This window comes from Lemur catta, chromosome 9, assembly GCF_020740605.2.
Source record: "Lemur catta isolate mLemCat1 chromosome 9, mLemCat1.pri, whole genome shotgun sequence".
NCBI lineage: Eukaryota > Metazoa > Chordata > Mammalia > Primates > Lemuridae > Lemur > Lemur catta.
The window spans coordinates 37,872,494-37,890,534 of NC_059136.1; the positions used below are offsets into that span (position 1 = coordinate 37,872,494).

General features: G+C 35.6%; 1 protein-coding gene across 1 annotated transcript in view; it reads right to left on the reverse strand.

Moving 5' to 3' along the window:
• NSMCE2 (NSE2 (MMS21) homolog, SMC5-SMC6 complex SUMO ligase) overlaps positions 1-18,041 on the reverse strand; it is a 209,717-nt gene that overhangs the window by 178,309 nt on the left and 13,367 nt on the right. The window lies entirely within an intron of this gene.

Sequence of the window (18,041 nt, forward strand, 5' to 3'; positions counted from 1 at the left end):
CAATGACAACAATAAATCTGAATTGCTCTTTCACATACATTAACTTATTTACAACTCATAACGTCTGCAGACAGTGATTTTAATCTCTGCTTCATATGGTTGAAAAGATTGAGGCACCAAGAGGTTAACTGATTCTACCTCAATATCAGAAGCAGAACTCGAACCCTGATCCTCTACTCCAGAGCTACAAAGAGCTACCTCCTGGGTCATACAGAGAATCTCAATTCTCTGCCAGATCATAATCCTTCAACTATCTGAAGGTGACTATTAAGCATTTCCTACCCTGCAAATCTTTTGCTTCCCAGGATAAATCACAATCAAGTTCCTCCAACCAAGTTGACCTGCCTTCATTTAAACATGCTTCATTTATCATTTGAAAGATGGACTCCAGAATAAAAAGCAATAATTATAGCATGGGTTAAACAATGAAGACTATGATAATACTATTATTACATTTGTACCTCGTGATCACAAGTTGGCCTTGTCAATTAAAAAAACATCTCAACAGAAACTGCTATTAAGCAAGACCCCTCCCCTTCCTATATTAGTGCCACTGAATTTTTCAATCTAAAATTCAAAACTTAAAGGCCATCTGATTTCATGACTCTGAAATCAGGCATTCCATTTCATTCAGGAGGTGGAGGTCTTTCTGAATTTCAATCTGTCATCTAATTCATCAGCTAGCCTCCCCATTTTCTACAACACATAAATTTGACAACCTTACCTTTCTTAGCTTTCTTTCAACAAGTTAAATAAATAATAGGTAACATTCATTGAGCACTTACTACATCCCAGACACTATGCTAAGCAATTTATATGTACCATCTCATTTAATCCTTACTACAATAGCTCTGGGAAGAAGATACTATTATTATCCCCAATTTCATGAAAGTAAGACAAGGCTCAGAGAGGGTAAGTAACCTGAACTAAAGTCATATAGCTAATGACCTGTAGAGAGAAGACTCAAATCAGGGTCTATTAAATAACAGAGTCCATTCTCCTAACTATCTTAATCATCGCCACCTTTTGGGTATCACCAATTCCATGTCGTAAGACTTTATTAAATGCCCTCCTAAGATTTACGCATAGAAAGCATCTCTACTATGCCAGGGCAATCATTCTAGTGAAAAAAAAAAAGGAGGGCAAGGGGATCGGGAGAGAACTAGGGTGATCAGGAACAAAAATATCAAATAGGTTCATAAATGAGATGACTACTCAAAAAAAGGCTAATGATCTTTAGCATGCAATGTGGATGGCAACTGCTTTAAGCCAGCATATCACTACACTTACTTTAAATAAATTTATACCAGGAAAAAGATTACAAAGAGGGTCAGCCTACTTTAAAATAGGAAGTCAATGAAGGAATAGTTTAATTAAACAAATTCTGTCCTCAAATCTTATAAGCATAAGTTCTAAGATATCTAATAAGAAGTTTATTAGACTGTAAAACCTGAGATGACAGGGACTGTAATCTCCATTACTTACCTAACTCTCCAATGTTGGTCTAAATGAGAAGTATTCTGGTCTGAGAAACATTACCTTGAGGAAAGACTAGAAGGGTCACAATCACAAAAGGAGTGGAACAACCGTATTTCATATTCCTTTCTGCTGGAGAATAATCTCTATGCTTACTACTTTTGGAAAGTAAAATAAATCTGATTTCATGAAAATAATGGCAAACTAATCTTTTAAAATTTAAATCATTGACAACTCCAGAAAATAAGCGATCATAATTTACTACAAATATCATAGTACTTATCCCATCCAATATAGCATATCTCCTTATATTTGTACCTCCATATAGTGCAAGTTTCTGAAAAGATGTATATCAGATTTTATAAGGTCATTTTTATTTTTCTGACTACTTATATTAATATTTTTAAGGTGTTTTATTTTCAATTCAATTGACATAAATCATCAGTGACTCCCACCCAGGATTGTTTCTGTTTTCCCATTTTCAAAAGCTTTCTATCAAAAAAATAATGATCTATAAACACGTAAATCTACTAGAAACCTCTAAGAGAACTCTTTCTTGAGTGAAGTAAACTACTTCTTTAATGAGAATAATCACCCATTAATATATCTGTTTTTAGATGACAATTATAATGAACTGCAAAGACAGATATTAAAAAACTGTTACTATTCCCTAAGTAACTGGTTCTGAACTCCAGAGTATCAATTATAACACTACAGCACTATTTATAAAATCGGAGGTTCCAATCAATCGCATCCCACATATAGGCACCCAGTTTCTGCAACCAAACAGAACCAAATCATATGTTCAGACCTAAAACCTAAAGTCATCTTAGACTCCTCCCTCCTAGCCTCCTCTATATCCAACTAGTCATAAAGATCTACCTAGCTTACTAAAGTCAACTATTAGCTCCTTTCCAACTATAGCTGCCTTAATGTCAATCCTCATTGTTTCTTCTTCAGATTATTGATTCGCTTCCTTAGCGATTTCCTTTTTCAATCTCTTTTCCCTCTAATCCTTCCTCCATGTTGTCACCAATTCTCTTTCTCAAGTACAAGTCTGACGTTACTCCCTTATTTATCAAAAACCTAGCATAATACTTCCATTTTCAGGCCAAAATGAAGGGCTAGATTTATTCTCCGGCGTGAAGCAACCAAAAAAATTAAAATAAAAAAATTTTTTAAAAAGGTTTACAGGACACCAGACATCATGCAAGGAAGAAGAATGACTGGATTCACATGAAGTGAGACCTATAATTGCTCCACCTTAGTATCCTGAGAGAGCTTCTAGGCTGAAAGGCACACAATACCAATCAAAATGTCAGAAGATTTCTTTGTAGAAATTGACAAGCTGATTCTAACATTCATATGGAAATGCAAAGGACGAAGAATAAATAGCCAAAACAACCTTGAAAAAGACAAAGTTGGAGAACTAACACTACCTGATTTTAAGATTTATTGTAAAGCCTTAGTAATCCATACAGTGTGGTACTAGCATAAAGATAGAAAACAAGATCAGTGGAATAGAGTCCAGATATATATATACATATATATGTGCAACTGATTAAATAAAGGCACAAAGGCAATTCAGCTGAGAAAAGATACTCACATCAACAAATGGTACTGGGACAATTGGCTATCCATATGTCAAAAAAAATATATAGAACTTCTATCTATATCTCATATCTTGTGCCATATTCAAAAATTTAGTCAGAGTGGATCACAGGCTTAAACGCAAAACCTAAAACTATAAAACTTTTAGAAAAAAAATCTTTGGGAAATTGGGTTAGGCACAGATTTCATAGCTACAACACCAAAAGCATAATCCATAAGAGAAAAAATTGATAAATGAGATGTCATCAAAATTCTTCTCTTCAAAAGAATCTATTAAGAAGCTGGGTGCAGTGCTCAGGCCTATAATCCCAGCAACTTGGGAGGCTGAGGCGACAGGATCACTTGAGGCCAGGAGTTCAAGACCAGCCTGGGCAACATGGCAAGATTCCATCTCTTTAAAAAAAAAAGAAAAAAAGGAGTGTCTGTTAAGAGCACCGACTGGGGGAAAATACTCACAAATCATGTATCTGATAATTTGTATACACAATATATGAAAAATCCTAAAAATGCAATATTTTTTCTAAAAAGTCAAATAGCAAATGGGAATAAGATTTAAAAAGATACTTCGCCAAAGAGGTAAATGCCAAATAAACAGATGAAAAGGTATTCAAATTTATTGATCACTAGGGAAATGCAAATTAAAACCACTATAAGATACCACTGCATATCTATTAGAATGGCTAAAATTAAGAAGACTGCCCATACCAAGTGTTGACAAGGATGTGGAGTGACTAGAGAGTTCTCTTAACATACTCCACACATTCCTAATTTTCAGATAAGTATATTACTATAATAAAAAAGTACATTCAGCAATATAATTTAAACACTTCATATAATTTAATCTTAAAATAACTCACAAGGACTTCATAATATAATGTGTCAATGTCATCATTATGTTTTTCCTGTAATGTATGAAAACATTCATCGATGGAAATTGTTTATGTAACAAATATCAAAGAAACTAGCTTTTAGTCTATAATTAAATCACCAGAGTATGATTGCTTTTTATTATAATTTGTTTTCTCTAATCTGGTGGTTCTCAAAGTGTGATCACCAGACCAGCAGCATCAGCATCACCTGGAAACTTACTAGAAATGTAAATTCTCAGGTCCAAATCTGAAACTCTGGGGTGGTGCCCAGCAATCTGTATTTTAATAAATCCCCCAAGTGATTCAGATTCATGGTAAAATTTGAGATCCACTATCCTAACGTATTAATGTGATTTAAGTTTAAAATCAAAAACTGCTTTTTCTGAGATTCTTTCTGAATTCACAGAATTTTAAGACAAAGGGAAACTGTTACTTCAAATCAATGTTTTCAATAAATCTAGAACTCAACCAGCTGTTTTCTCATTTTTATAGTCCTAGCTTATTTTAAGCCTTTATTAAGCTAGAAAATCAAAACTGAATGTAAAGTCCCATAAATAATACATTCCATAAAAGTGTTTGTTTTAAAACAAACTTGTCTACTTAAATAACTTAGTCATTTACTCACATCTATTTTTGCAACTGTACCCAACATTCCTCCCAAATTTACTAGATTTGCTTCTAATCTACAAATTGTCATCCTCTAGTGAACATCTGCACAACTCTTAATTAGGTTCATCTAAATGGAATAGATTTTTAAAATCTAATTACTAAATGTTTTAATTGTTTCATAAAGATACTGAAGATAAAAGCAGAATGAAAATGGAAATGATATCAGACTGATTTCAGGACATCTGAGACTGTCAATAATTTACTCTGAGACTTTGGGTTAATAACTTAGTCTTTCTGGGGCTCAGTTTTCTCATTTTTATGAGAAAATTGGAATAGATGATCTGTAAAGTCCATTTCAAGCCTAATGGTCTATAAATCTATATAACCTCTCTCTTATACTCCATTGGTACTGTACTTTTACAGTCATGTCACAGTGCCAAATTATTTTCTTTAAGTATTATATCTATTTTTAACTATTTAAAAATTGTTTTAAGATACATGCCTCTTCTTAGGATTCAAGAACATTGCTATCAACTGCTTCCTAGAGAGTTGAACACAGAAGAATATGAACACAGTTATATTTTTAGTTGCTGAAGCACCAAAATGCAGTGAGATTTTTAACAGTCTCTTATTCTTTCTTGGATTAGTTAATTTATCTGTGAAACTATAGGAATGCATGGCACAAATCCCCAAAGGCTAAACTTTCACAATGTCATTAACAACATGGGCTCTGGAGGCAGACTGCCTGGGTTTGAATCTGGATCTTAAGAACTTTTTGTGATGTTGGGCAAGTCACTTACATTTTCTAAACTTTAATTTTATCTATATTCTGTTAAGAGAGGATAATAATAGTATCTCCTTCATATTAATTAAATAATTGATAAAGAGCACTTAGCACAGAGCCCAGCACAGTGTAAATATTTAATAAGCATTCGATAGTTTTATTATTACTTGCGGGGGGGGGGGCAAGGGCAACATACATAACCTAAACTTTTGTACCCCCATAATATGCTGAAAAAAATATATATATATTACTTGCAAAGTCGTCTCTCTCAGAACCCGTCTTCAATTCCATTTAGTAAACTCTCAGCATGCCCCTATTCATGCAAGTCGCCTCGAGGTTCTCAAACTTCAGGATGCATCAGAATTACTTCGGATGCTTGTTGAAAATGCAGATTCCTGAGCTCTGCTTCCAGAAGCTCCAATTCTCCATTTTAAAAATACACATCCCAGATTCCTCTAAGGCAGGCTGCCGAGGATGGAAGCTTAAGAAACATTTCTGTAGGGGTTTCAAAGAGATAATATCTCCCCTAACGTACTTATAATCTCCAAACACTTTTTCACTTCGGAACTCACTGCAAGCTACCTGTTGGCTGTGCACCATGCACACCTTATATAGGAAGCCCTTTCATTTGGATTTCTTTTGCCATCACTTTAATATCTATATCCTGATGCAATGCTGTAACTCAACTCTTGGCCTTATATATGAGATCTGCCTAATCCTCTAAATCCAAGCAGCTCCAAGCTTTTGACTACTAAAGGTTCCTGATACATAAATTAATCATGACTTCTGAAAGCAGAAAATTCTTTAGACCTGATTGCTGACCTATAAATTTGATCATGGCCTCATTCACCATTCTTGTCTCAGACTTACACTTTCAACATTGCTGCTGGCAAACACTCCAGTATGTCTTCAGTGCATAAATTTTCAAAATCTGTATGTATTTTCAAAAAGAGATTGCAATGTATCAAAACCCACATAAATGTAACTCACCAAGAACTTTACTGTATACAAAATAACAAAGAAAGTAATAACAAAGACAAGAACAATAACAAAGCAACAATTAGAGACCAGGGGATCCTGGGATAGAATGTAGACCATGACAAAAGAATTTAACTGTATTACTAACGTATAACAAACATCACTGAAGGGGGTGAGGGGAAAGGGAACTGACCTAAGTAACCTCAGAAATGAAGTTTTGACTGAAAACTGCAAGACTAAAGGCAAAAAGAACCATACATAAACACTAAACTAGCTGATGCAGTTGTCTGTCACAGGGGTACAGGTTAATAATTCTGAGGCTACTTTACCTGTATACTGGGGTCAAACAAATAAGCAAATGGAAGTTAGATGGTGGGATACAGGTTTCCTAGTGCTGGAGAGGGAAGTTACAAACAAGCAGGGGAAAAGACTAGAATTTAACCATGTAGTATAGATTAGAGTTGAAGACATCAGTATGAATACATGTTTACCTTAATAGAGATACAGATGGATGGATATAGAAATAATGACAGATACATGTGTACGTGTTAGTATACATACACATACTTCCTAGTTCTGTCTGCTGAAAGGGTTTAGAAGCAGTTACTTTCTGATAGCAGCAAGCACACTCAGGGCCTAGATGTTAGTTTCTAAATATCATTTTCCAATAAAAAGAACCAGGGCTCCTTAGAAAAAATAGCTGATTCTGGGGAGGGGCAGAAGCAGGAAATTCTTTCCAGAAGAATTCCAAATAATTTATGTAGATATTTACTCCTCCAAGACGTGGAGTTTGATTCTTTCCTCTAGAGTGTGGACAGAGTTAGTGATTTGCTTTCAAAAAACAGTATGTAGAGGGAGAAGAAGAAAAAAGTACCTTTCCATGAAAGAAACCTGACAAACACTATTGGGGTCAGGTGATCAATGTTAGCATTGCTGGTCATGTTGATGACAAGTAGCCCCCATATGATGTGATGAGAAGGGCACTTGACTTCTCTGATCTTCTTTCCAAAAAGCCATAAACCCAGTCTAATCATAAGAAAAACATCAAATTCCAATTGGAGGACATTCTACAAAACATCTAACCAGGATTCCTCGAAACTATCAAGGTTATAAAAAACAAGAAAAAGTGAAACCGACCAATAATCGACTAAAGAGATAATTAAATGCAATGTGGTATACTGGATAGAGTACTGGACAATGTCTTTAAAAGGACATTAGTGAAATCTGAATAAAGTCTGGAGTTTACTATTTAGTCAATAGTAATGTACCAATGTTGTTCCTTAGTCTTGACAAACGTATCGTGGTATTGTTAAGATGATCTTATTAATAACAATTGAGGAAACTGCATGAGGGTACACAGGAACTCTCTGTAGTATCCACAACTTTTGTAAATCTAACACTATTCCAAAATTAAATGTTTATTTTTAAAAAACCAAAAAGGAGAGAGGGAGAGAGACTGCAAAAGGAGCTGAGGCTGCATTCAGACTTTTGAATTTTGTATTGTTTCATGCCAATAAGTTTGTGGTTATTTGTTTCAGCAGCAATAGCAAAGTAACATACTAACTCTATTAACACGAATGCTTAGGTCAGAAATCTGGGTATCACTGTGGACTTCTCCCTTTTCTTCAATTTCCATATTCAAAAAACCATCAAGTTTCATCAATTATTCCTCCTTTGTCTCTTAGGAATCTACTTTCTTCTCACCAACCCCTTACTATCTTCCCAGTCTAAGTCACTATTACCTAATACCTGAGGACTATTGCAACAACCTCCCAACTGGCCCACCTACCCCCAGGCTCATTCCTAGGAAGCCATTTCCCACAGCATAGCCAAAGAATTAATGCAAAATACATATTATGCTATTCCTATTTTAAAACTTTTTAATAGCTCCCATTGACCTAAAGATAATGTCCAAGCTCCTTAATTTGACTCACAAGAGACTATCACCACTATTCTGGTTTTTTTCCTACTTTCTTCAGCTTCGACTCAGTGCACAATGGCAATGTGTATTTCAGTGACTGCTATAATACAGGTTGAACATCCCTAATCCAAAAAGCTGAAATCCAAAATGCTCCAGAGTCTAAGACTTTTTGAGCACTGACATGATGCCACAAGTGGAAAATTCCACACAGAGGTAGCTAATTCGAACTTGGTTTCATGCACAAAATTATTTCAAATTATTGTATAAAATTACCTTCAGGCTAGGTGTATAAGGTATATATGAAACATAAATGAATTTCATGTTTAAACTTGGGTCCCATCCCTAAGATATCCCATTATGTATATGCAAATATTCCAAAATCTGAAATCAGAAACACTTCTGATTCTAAGCATTTCAGATAAGGGATACTCAACCTGTATTATTAAGTTTCAGCCAAGACCCAAAAACCCTCATAAGCTTAGCACTGAGAAAACAAAGATAGGGCAGACACAGGGTAATTCTTTTCAAACTCAAGAACTCCAAAACTACCTAAGAACTCTGGAAGGCTCCATTCCAAGTGAATAGAGAGAGAGCACTAACAAAAACGGCATCTTCTATGGAACACGTTACATAATCTTTCTTTGTTAACTGGTTTAAATGTCTATTTTAGTCAATCCCACAGGAGCACTGCTCTTTTTTTGCTTGAAATTAAATCCCATACTAATTTTTCCTAAACTAGAACAAATTTCTGCTTCTTAAACCATATCATAAATGTCTTTTTCCCCTAATAAGATGATGTGCCCTTGTCCCACAAACACACATGGCCCTTACTATCATGTAATCCCCCAGACCTCAACACACATTCTCAGTGCCATTCCCTATCCTCGCAGTAAGACATACACTTTAAGTTGTTTTTCTACCAATTCCCTTTAAAACCAAAACAAGTGTGATGTCCTCACTGTTTCCTGTAAATAGGTTTCTATCACAGCACCTTTACAGCTTTATCCCACGTGCTTATTTGGGTGCTGTTCTAGTTATCAATTAATTGCCTCTAAGCTCAAAATTCATCATTCAATACACACTCTATGATAACGGATGGGATTGCTTTAAGCATTTTTCCTTTTGGTGAGCATGATGTTAAGCTTTCTCAATAGAGGTCGTTAAAAGGGCACTGCAGGAGGAAAGGAGTTCTCCAGCTAACACTATATTTAATAATGAAAGACTGGATGCTGCTGCCCTAAGATCAGAAAGAAGATAAGGATGTCCATTCTCACCACTTCTATTCAGCATTGTACTGCAGGTTCTATCCAGGGCAATTAGGCAAGAAAAGTAAATAAAAGGCATCCAGATTGGAAAGGAAGAAAGAAAACTATTTCCATTCACAGATGACATGATTTTATATGCAGAAAATCCTGAAGAATCCACTAAAAAAAAATTGGGACTAATAAACAAGTTCAGCAGGTTACAGGATTCAGATTAACATACAAAAATCTATTATATTTTTATACACTTGCAATGAACAATCTATCTTTTTTTTTTTTTTTTTTTTGAGACAGAGACTCGCTCTGTTGCCTGGGCTAGAGTGTTGTGGCATCACCCTAGCTCACAGCAACCTCAAACTCCTGGGCTCAGGTGATCCTCCTGCCTCAGCCTCCCAAGTAGCTGGGACTATAGGCACACACCACCACACCCTGCTAATTTTTTCCGTTTTTAGTTGCCCATCTAATTTTTTTTATCTATTTTTAGTAGAAACGGGATCTCACTCTTCCTCAGGCTGGTTTCGAACTCCTGAGCTCAAGCAATCCCCCGGCCTTGGCCTCCCGGAGTGCTAAGATTTGTGGGCATAAGTCACTACACCAGGCCATAATGAACAATCTTAAGAAAACAATTCCATTTACAGTAGCATCAAAAAGAATAACATGTTTATGAATAAATTTAACAAAGTAAGTATCAAATTTATAGTTGAAAACTATAAAACGTGTTGAAAGAAATTTTAAAAGATCTAAATAAATGGGGAAAAAAATCCCATGGTCATTGATTAGACAATTTAATATTGTTAAAGTGGTAATACTCCCCCAGACTGACCTACAGATTCATGTAATCCCCTCAGAATCCCAGCTGGCTTCTTTGTAACAACTGATAAACTGGGCCTAAAAATCACACAGGACTGCAAGGGACCCTAAATACCCAAAACAGTATTGAAAAAGAAGAACAAAGTTGTAGGACTCTCGATTTCAAAACTTACTACAAGCAATAGCAACAAGACACTGTGGTACAGGCATAAGGAAAGTCATTCGGAATTCCACCAATGGAACAGAATTGAGAATCTAAAAACAAATTTATGTGTCTTTGGTCAACTGATTTCAACACGTGACCAAGGCCATTCTATACGGAAAGAATAGTGCTGGGGCAACTGGATGACCACATGCAGAAGAATGAAATTGGGCTCTTCACTCAAACCATTTACAAAAATTAACTCAAAATGGATCTAAATGTAACAGCTAAAACTATACAGCTCTTGGGAAAAAAACAGGGGTAAATCCGCATGACTTAGATTTAGCAATGGATTATTAGCTATCATGCCAAAACCATGAGCAACAAAAGAAAAAAAAAACCAGATAATTGAACTTCATCAAAATTAAAAATTTCTATGCTTCAAAAAAACACTATCAGGAAAGTAAAAGGAAAACACATGCAATGGGACAAAATATTCGCAAATCATATATTTGATAAAAGACTTGTATTCACAATATATAAAGAACTCAGGCTGGGTGCGGTGGCTCATGCCTGTAATCCCAGCACTCTGGGAGGCTGAGGCGGGAGGATTGCTCAAGATCAGGAGTTCAAGACCAGCCTGAGCAAGAGCGAGACCCTGTCTCTACTAGAAATAGAAAGAAATTATATGGACAACTAAAAATATATATAGAAAAAATTAGCCGGGCATGGTGGTGCATGCCTGTAGTCCCAGCTACTTGGGAGGCTGAGGCAGGAGGATCACTTAAGCCCAGGAGTTTGACGTTGCTGTGAGCTAGGCTAACACCATGACACTCTAGCTTAGCCCAGGCAACAGAGTGAGACTCTGTCTCAAAAAAAAAAAAAAAAAGAACTCATACAACTGAATTTAAAAACAGGCAAAGCATCTGAATAGACATTTCTCCAAAGATATTCAAATGGTTAGTGAGTACAAGATATCATTAGTTCATCAGGGAAATGCAAAACAAAACCACAAGATACTAACTTATATACAAATGCTCATAGCAACATTAATAATATCCAAATAATTATTAATAACAACCCAATGTCCATCAACTAACAAATACACAAAATGTGGCATATTCATATAGTAGAATATTACTCAGTTATAAAAAGTAATGCAGTACTGACTGAAACATGCTATAACATGAATGGACATTGAAAACATTATGTTAAGTGAAGGAAGCCAGTCAAAAAAGACCAGATGATATATGATTCCACTTATTAATATATGAAATGTCCAGAATAGACAAATCTATAGAGATAGATTAGTGGCTCCTTAGGAATGGGGGATATGGGGAAATAGGAAGGTGATAACTAAAAGGCACAGAGTTTCTTTTCCTGAGATGATTGTGGTGATGGTTGACATGCCTGTGAATATTTAAAAACCACCAAACTGTACACTTTAAATGTGTGAATTATATGGTATGTGAATTATACCCCAAGGAAGTTATTATTTTAACGAAGTCACCAAACAAAAGAACTAAAAAGCTAACAGAGTTCAGAGGAGGTAATTAACTGGAAGGATTTTTTTAAAAACTAGGTTACAATAAGTAAAATTCCATTAAGAAGAATTTAAGGTGATTAAACACTAAATTAATTCTCTGCTGAAATAAATTTCATTACAGCAAAATTGCATCCCATAATGAGAAATTCTTTACTTAATGTATCAAACTTAATAGCTCTACATATAAAGACAATTGGGACTAGCAGAGGACATGTTGACATACACAAGATGTATGAGAGAGAGAGAGAGAGACAGACAGACAGAAGGTGTGTGCGTGCATGCAAATAAGCATGTAGTTTACCATGGCAGAAGTTATTCTGGATTTGAGTAGCATCCCAGTCAAACTAAACTTTGTGACTTTAAGCAAGTCTCTTAACCCTTCTGAGCTTCAGCTCTCTCATCTGTAAAATGTCTCCCTCATTTTCATGGGATTGTTAAGAGAGAAAATATCTGTAACAAGATCTATGAATTTGTTGAAATATCTTCATATCTTTACAATTCTAGCACAGTGCTCGTCAGATAATAGGTACTTAGTAAATACTGTGGAACTAACTTCGGAAAATGTGAAGGGCTTTTGGAAAGGAGGAAATTAAAACACATGAACTTATATATACCTGACTGTAGGAGAACTTTACAAGTAAGATTTTTCAGCAATCCATGATACGGAAGCTGTCAAGGTTCATATTAAGCTCTTTCAAAAAATTATTTTCTACCAGTAATTTAATGAATTGGCCAGTGAAAAAATTCTTTGCAAGAACTATTGCTGCTATCTTCTCCATAGTCCTTTTGCAGGTATCACTTTATATTTTGATTTTGTAAAATTTTAACCTATTCTTACCCTTACAGATATGAGAGGAGACTATCATAGAAAGACTTATATCTGAACAATGACCAGTAAAGTACAGCCGGCTACTGGATGCATTACACTCATTTGTTTATATATTGTTTATGGCTGCTTCTGAGTGAAAATGGCAGAGTTGGGTAGTGCAACAGAGAGAGACAGTATGGAATGCAAGATCACAACTTGGCTGGGAAACAGGATATTATTAACTGGCCTTTTCAAACCCCCTTATCTAGTTGTGGGAATGCAGACTTGTAAACAACTGAATTGCAAAGAAGTGCTCTACAATTTAGATGACGAATGCACAGCGAAAATGGAGGAAGCAAAGAAGAAATCAGTTTGGCCTGGGTGGGAGAAGAACGTCCACCAAAGAAAGATGAACTTAGCCTTGAAAGATGAATAGGTACCCTCTAAACACTCAACAGGGAAAAGGCATTCTAGGGAGAGGAAATCATGTGAACAAAGGCAAGAGGCTTACATAGGATACGCATTTGATTCTACAAAGCCTTCAAAGAAAATTCATGCAAACAACATGCCTCTTGCAACTTGGTCACATGCAAAAATGAAGCAAAAAGTACATCTGTTTGGAGCTTGCCCCAAATGCCTCTTGTTCTTCTCCAAACAAGGTTCGTAACTCCCACCCACAGAGAGAAAGCCAGTGCCCAAGGCAACACCCAGGGACAAGCAAATTAGCATTTCCAAGGTCAACTGCTGACAGGCCTAATTGTTTACAGCAACTAGAGTACAGCATTCAGGCTGCTGAAGTTAAGAGGCTTAACCTCTTTGGCTTGCCCAATACCATAAGAAACTAATTTACCACATCACTACAAAATGTGAAAGTATTGTAGAAGTGGATTCAATTTATCATATGACATTTCAAACAGAAGTAAATATTAATAGGATCCCCAGAAGTACATCATTTTAAGCTGGCTAAACAATTTTTAATTGGTATTTTATGTTTTAAAATACTAATCACATCAGTGGTAGAAAAGTGACAACTATAAAAGAAATCAACAGATAATATCTCATTTTACCAAATGGTTTGATTTGAATACTCACCAAAACTGCTAAAAAGTTGCAAAACTAATTGATTTAACTGCCCTTACAATTTCTTGCCCTTCTCTGACAGAGTAAATGAAAAGTGAAATAACCTATTTCTAATCCAGTAGCCATTTGCCACACCTGGCTATTAGGTATGTGAAATGTGGCTAGTCCAGATTGAGGTGCATTGTAACATTCCAATTTTAATGCCAAAAAATTCAAAATAACTCATTAGTAATTTACAAATTGATTATATGTTGAAATAATATTTTAGATATATTGGATTAAACAATACTAAAATTAATTTCTCCTCTTTCTTCTTACCTTCTGTAATGAGGACAGCAGAAAATTTTAAATGACACATGTGGCTAACACTATAATTTAATTGTACAATACTGCTACATACAAATACTTTATATTTATGTACAACACAAATATATAATTTCATTTGTGAAGTATAGAAAGAAGGAGAAAGAATAGGTCTGGATAACATAATCTTCTCTAGAATAATCAAATTGGTTTCAACTATGTAAATCACCAGCCTACTAAAAGCTCCTTTCTGCTTATACTGCAAGACATAAAATTTTATGTCTTTTCAAAGGGAGCCTGATGTTTCAAAAATGATCCTAGAGTCTGTTACACTTCCGCCAACAGTTGTCATCTTTGCTCGGCATTAAACTAGTCTCAATTCTTTCCATTGATCAAAAATACATAACAAAATGCTAGTCTAATTTTTTAATCTGATTAAGTGACTCCAATTCAGTTTTTTCTGTGGTAGTTGTTTTCGTATCCTGTTAGGTCACTGAAACCTAACCCAAGCCTCTGCTCCAAAGATAAAAAAGCAGAATTAATAGAAAGATTATTCTTAGGAGTCTAGAAAAATCCAGATGGTATTCAGATACTATACATACTCTGTTTTAAAAACTAAAAAGTGACTCATTTACTATTTCAAAAAGTGACATCCTCATGTGAATGGGAGAGCTTAGCAAGCAGGAGAACACAGCAAGCAATTATTTCCATACACCCCATCATGTGGAGAAACCATGCCAGCTCTCAGGTTGTTACTGTCAGGGGAAGAAAGAAAACCTGGAGGTGCTGGAATGATAGGAAATTTATGGAGTGAGATTCTATGGTAACAGGAGAGGAGGTGAGGTGAGGTGAGGCGAGGTGAACAGCAACCAAAACTTTCTTCTCAATAGCTCTTAAAAAGGAAACTACTAGGGAAGCCAATAGGAAAGGAAAGCACATTTCACACTTTTGAAGGTCCAGTAGTAGAAGGACAAAATTATAAGAAATTTACATGAACAATACATATAAATGTTTTTAGAGTGGTTTTAAAATATAGTCAACAATAAAATCAAGTTACATTAACAGAAGAATAAATACTATTTGTACTTGTGATTCACAGAAGATATATATTTCTATTTTGTAACAGCACCTGCATTGATCACTGATAAATGAAACTGAATAACCTGGATAATTGAAAATGAAACCAGTAAAGGATGCCTCATTCCTAGAAGAGTTGATCTTAAAATGTAATCTTAATAGTCCTATAATTTCTCTGTTCTAATAAAATCAACACATTTTTACTTTTTATGTATATGGAATAATTCAGGCTCTGAATTCCAATATTTAGTGATTGTATCTTTCATATAATCCTAAACTGTACAATCAACAAACACCAGTCAAGGCCTATGCTCACCTCAAAAAAAAGTGTTCTGGTGCCACCTAGTGGCACACGCTTCCTACCAAGTGGGATATAATGACTAGAAGGGGGTTCTTCAAATGTGATCCCTGGGCCAGCAGCATCAGCATCATCTAGGAACCTGTAAGAAATGCAAATTCCTGGACTTATCCCAGACCTACTGAAACTCAAGATGCAGGGCCCAGCACTCTGTGTTTCTACAAACCCTCAAAGTGATTCTGATGCACTCTCAAATTTGAGAACCTCTGGCTTATATAGTCCGTACATAAAAATTAAGTGCAGACTCTTAAAAAATGAGGTTCATAAGTTAACAAAAGGGTTTATTTTTTAATTCTGGAAAGCAACTTTCTACATTATGGATCTAAATATTTGTGTTAAGGGAACAGTCTTAAAAGCCATTTACTAACACATTTATATATGGATTCAATGTTAAATGAGTCTCAGCCTCTTAAGATATCAGATGAGCACCCCGAGATCCTTGTCCTCAGGAAACCCAGTTGAAAGGGAAGACCAGATGTGCTGACAAAAAACAAAAAAGCCCCATGGAACAAAGAAAAAGCGTTAACTAGTATCAGGATATCAGGATATGGCATAGTACTGTATCTTAAGAGGAAGGGGCACTCACCTGGGCAACAAGAAAACCCAAAGAGGTTGAATATTCATAATCTTTAAAATTAAGGGTCATCCATTCTAATGATAACAGACACCATTCCAAGTTCACAGTATACTGCTGCTCTGTGCAACTATGTTATAAAGGAACCAAGAGAAAAGCAGGTCTGATGAAGCCTTGCTAAATTGTTTCTTTTACATTTAGGTCTTAAGAGGAGAACTCAATGACCTTAAACAGTAACTTGAAATAAGGGTTCAGAAAGAGAAGTTGCATAATGTATTTAGATGTTTCCATTTCTTTAAATTCAGCTTAATGTTATGCCTTTCTTTGAAAACACCTGAATTTTAATAAGTATCTGTTTATTCATAATTAAAGAGTTATCTACTTGAAGTTTAAAAAAAAATCCGTTCAAGAGATATATCCCCAGTATAGCCATCGGTCCATATAGTCATAATTAAGTGCCACTCCTCGCTCTGTGGCTCAAACTGCAAACATATCACTTAGGAGAAAATAAATAACCCCAGAAAAGCTAGCCTTGCAAATCCAAGCTCTATGACAGGTAACATCACAGACATTACTACCAATGACATAAGTATGTTAAGGAATTTCAAAGACTTGCTCTACTAAGTTTTTATTTTGTCTTTTCAAAACATAAACTTATAGACACACACATAGACTATTTAATTGTAACATTGTAAAAGCAATTACCCATAATAGGATGTTTCTGACAAAACTCTACTTTTTTCTTTTCAAAATTTCTCTCTACACACAAGCGAGTAAAAATAAGTCACAGAAAGATGGGTCAGGGCCAGGCGCAGTGGCTCATGCCTGTAATCCTAGCACTCTGGGAAGCCGAGGAGGGCGGATCATTTGAGCTCAGGAGTTCGAGACCAGCCTGAGCAAGACTGAGACCCCATCTCTACTAAAAAAAATAGAAAGAAATTATATAGAAAAAATTAGCTGGGCATGGTGGTGCATGCCTGTAGTCCCAGCTACTCGGGAGGCTGAGGCAGGAGGATTGCTTAAGCCCAGGAGTCTGAGGTTGCTGTGAGCTAGGCTAACGCCATGGCACTCTAGCCCAGACAACAGAGTGAGACTCTGTCTCAAAAAAAAAAAAAAAAACCAGAAAGAAAGATGGGTCAGGTAAAATATAAATAATAAGAATTTTTTTCACACTAAAAAAAATTGATCTGATCTTTTAAAATTAATTTTCCTTGTTGTCATTGTCATTACACAGAAGGATCTTTGTTGAGCAGTGTATGGGCCTAAGTGCCATTACCGCTTTGCCAGTTCAAATGCTCTGCCATTCATTGGCTCTGTGACCTTGGTCAAAAAATAATTAACTTTTTGAGTTTTAAGTTTTCTCATTTGCAAAACAGAAGTAAAATTACAAACCTCATATAATTGCAATAAGAACTGGGAAAAATATAACTAAAAAATGCCTGACACATCACTAATAGCTGTTAAGGATTACTGCCATTCATCGATAGTTATCACAAAGAGGGAAGAAAGGGGGCTGGAGTCAGGCAAATTGGGTTCAAGTTCAAATTCCCAGTCTGCAACTTGGGTGTGTGCCCTGTGACAGGTTATTTCCACTCAATGAGTCTCATTTCCACATCTGTGGAGTAAGAATAAGGATACTGACTTCTTTCCGTGATTTTCACCACATGCACCTTTATTTCACAGGATCTGCCCATTATCATAGGCTACAGCAGCTTCCTTTTCTTCACCTACATCAAAACTTTTGTAAATGGTTGCATCAGGAGGCATCTCCCAGGTCAAGACTAAACAATACACTATGGCCATGATAGGTTTAATGGGAACATCTCACACATA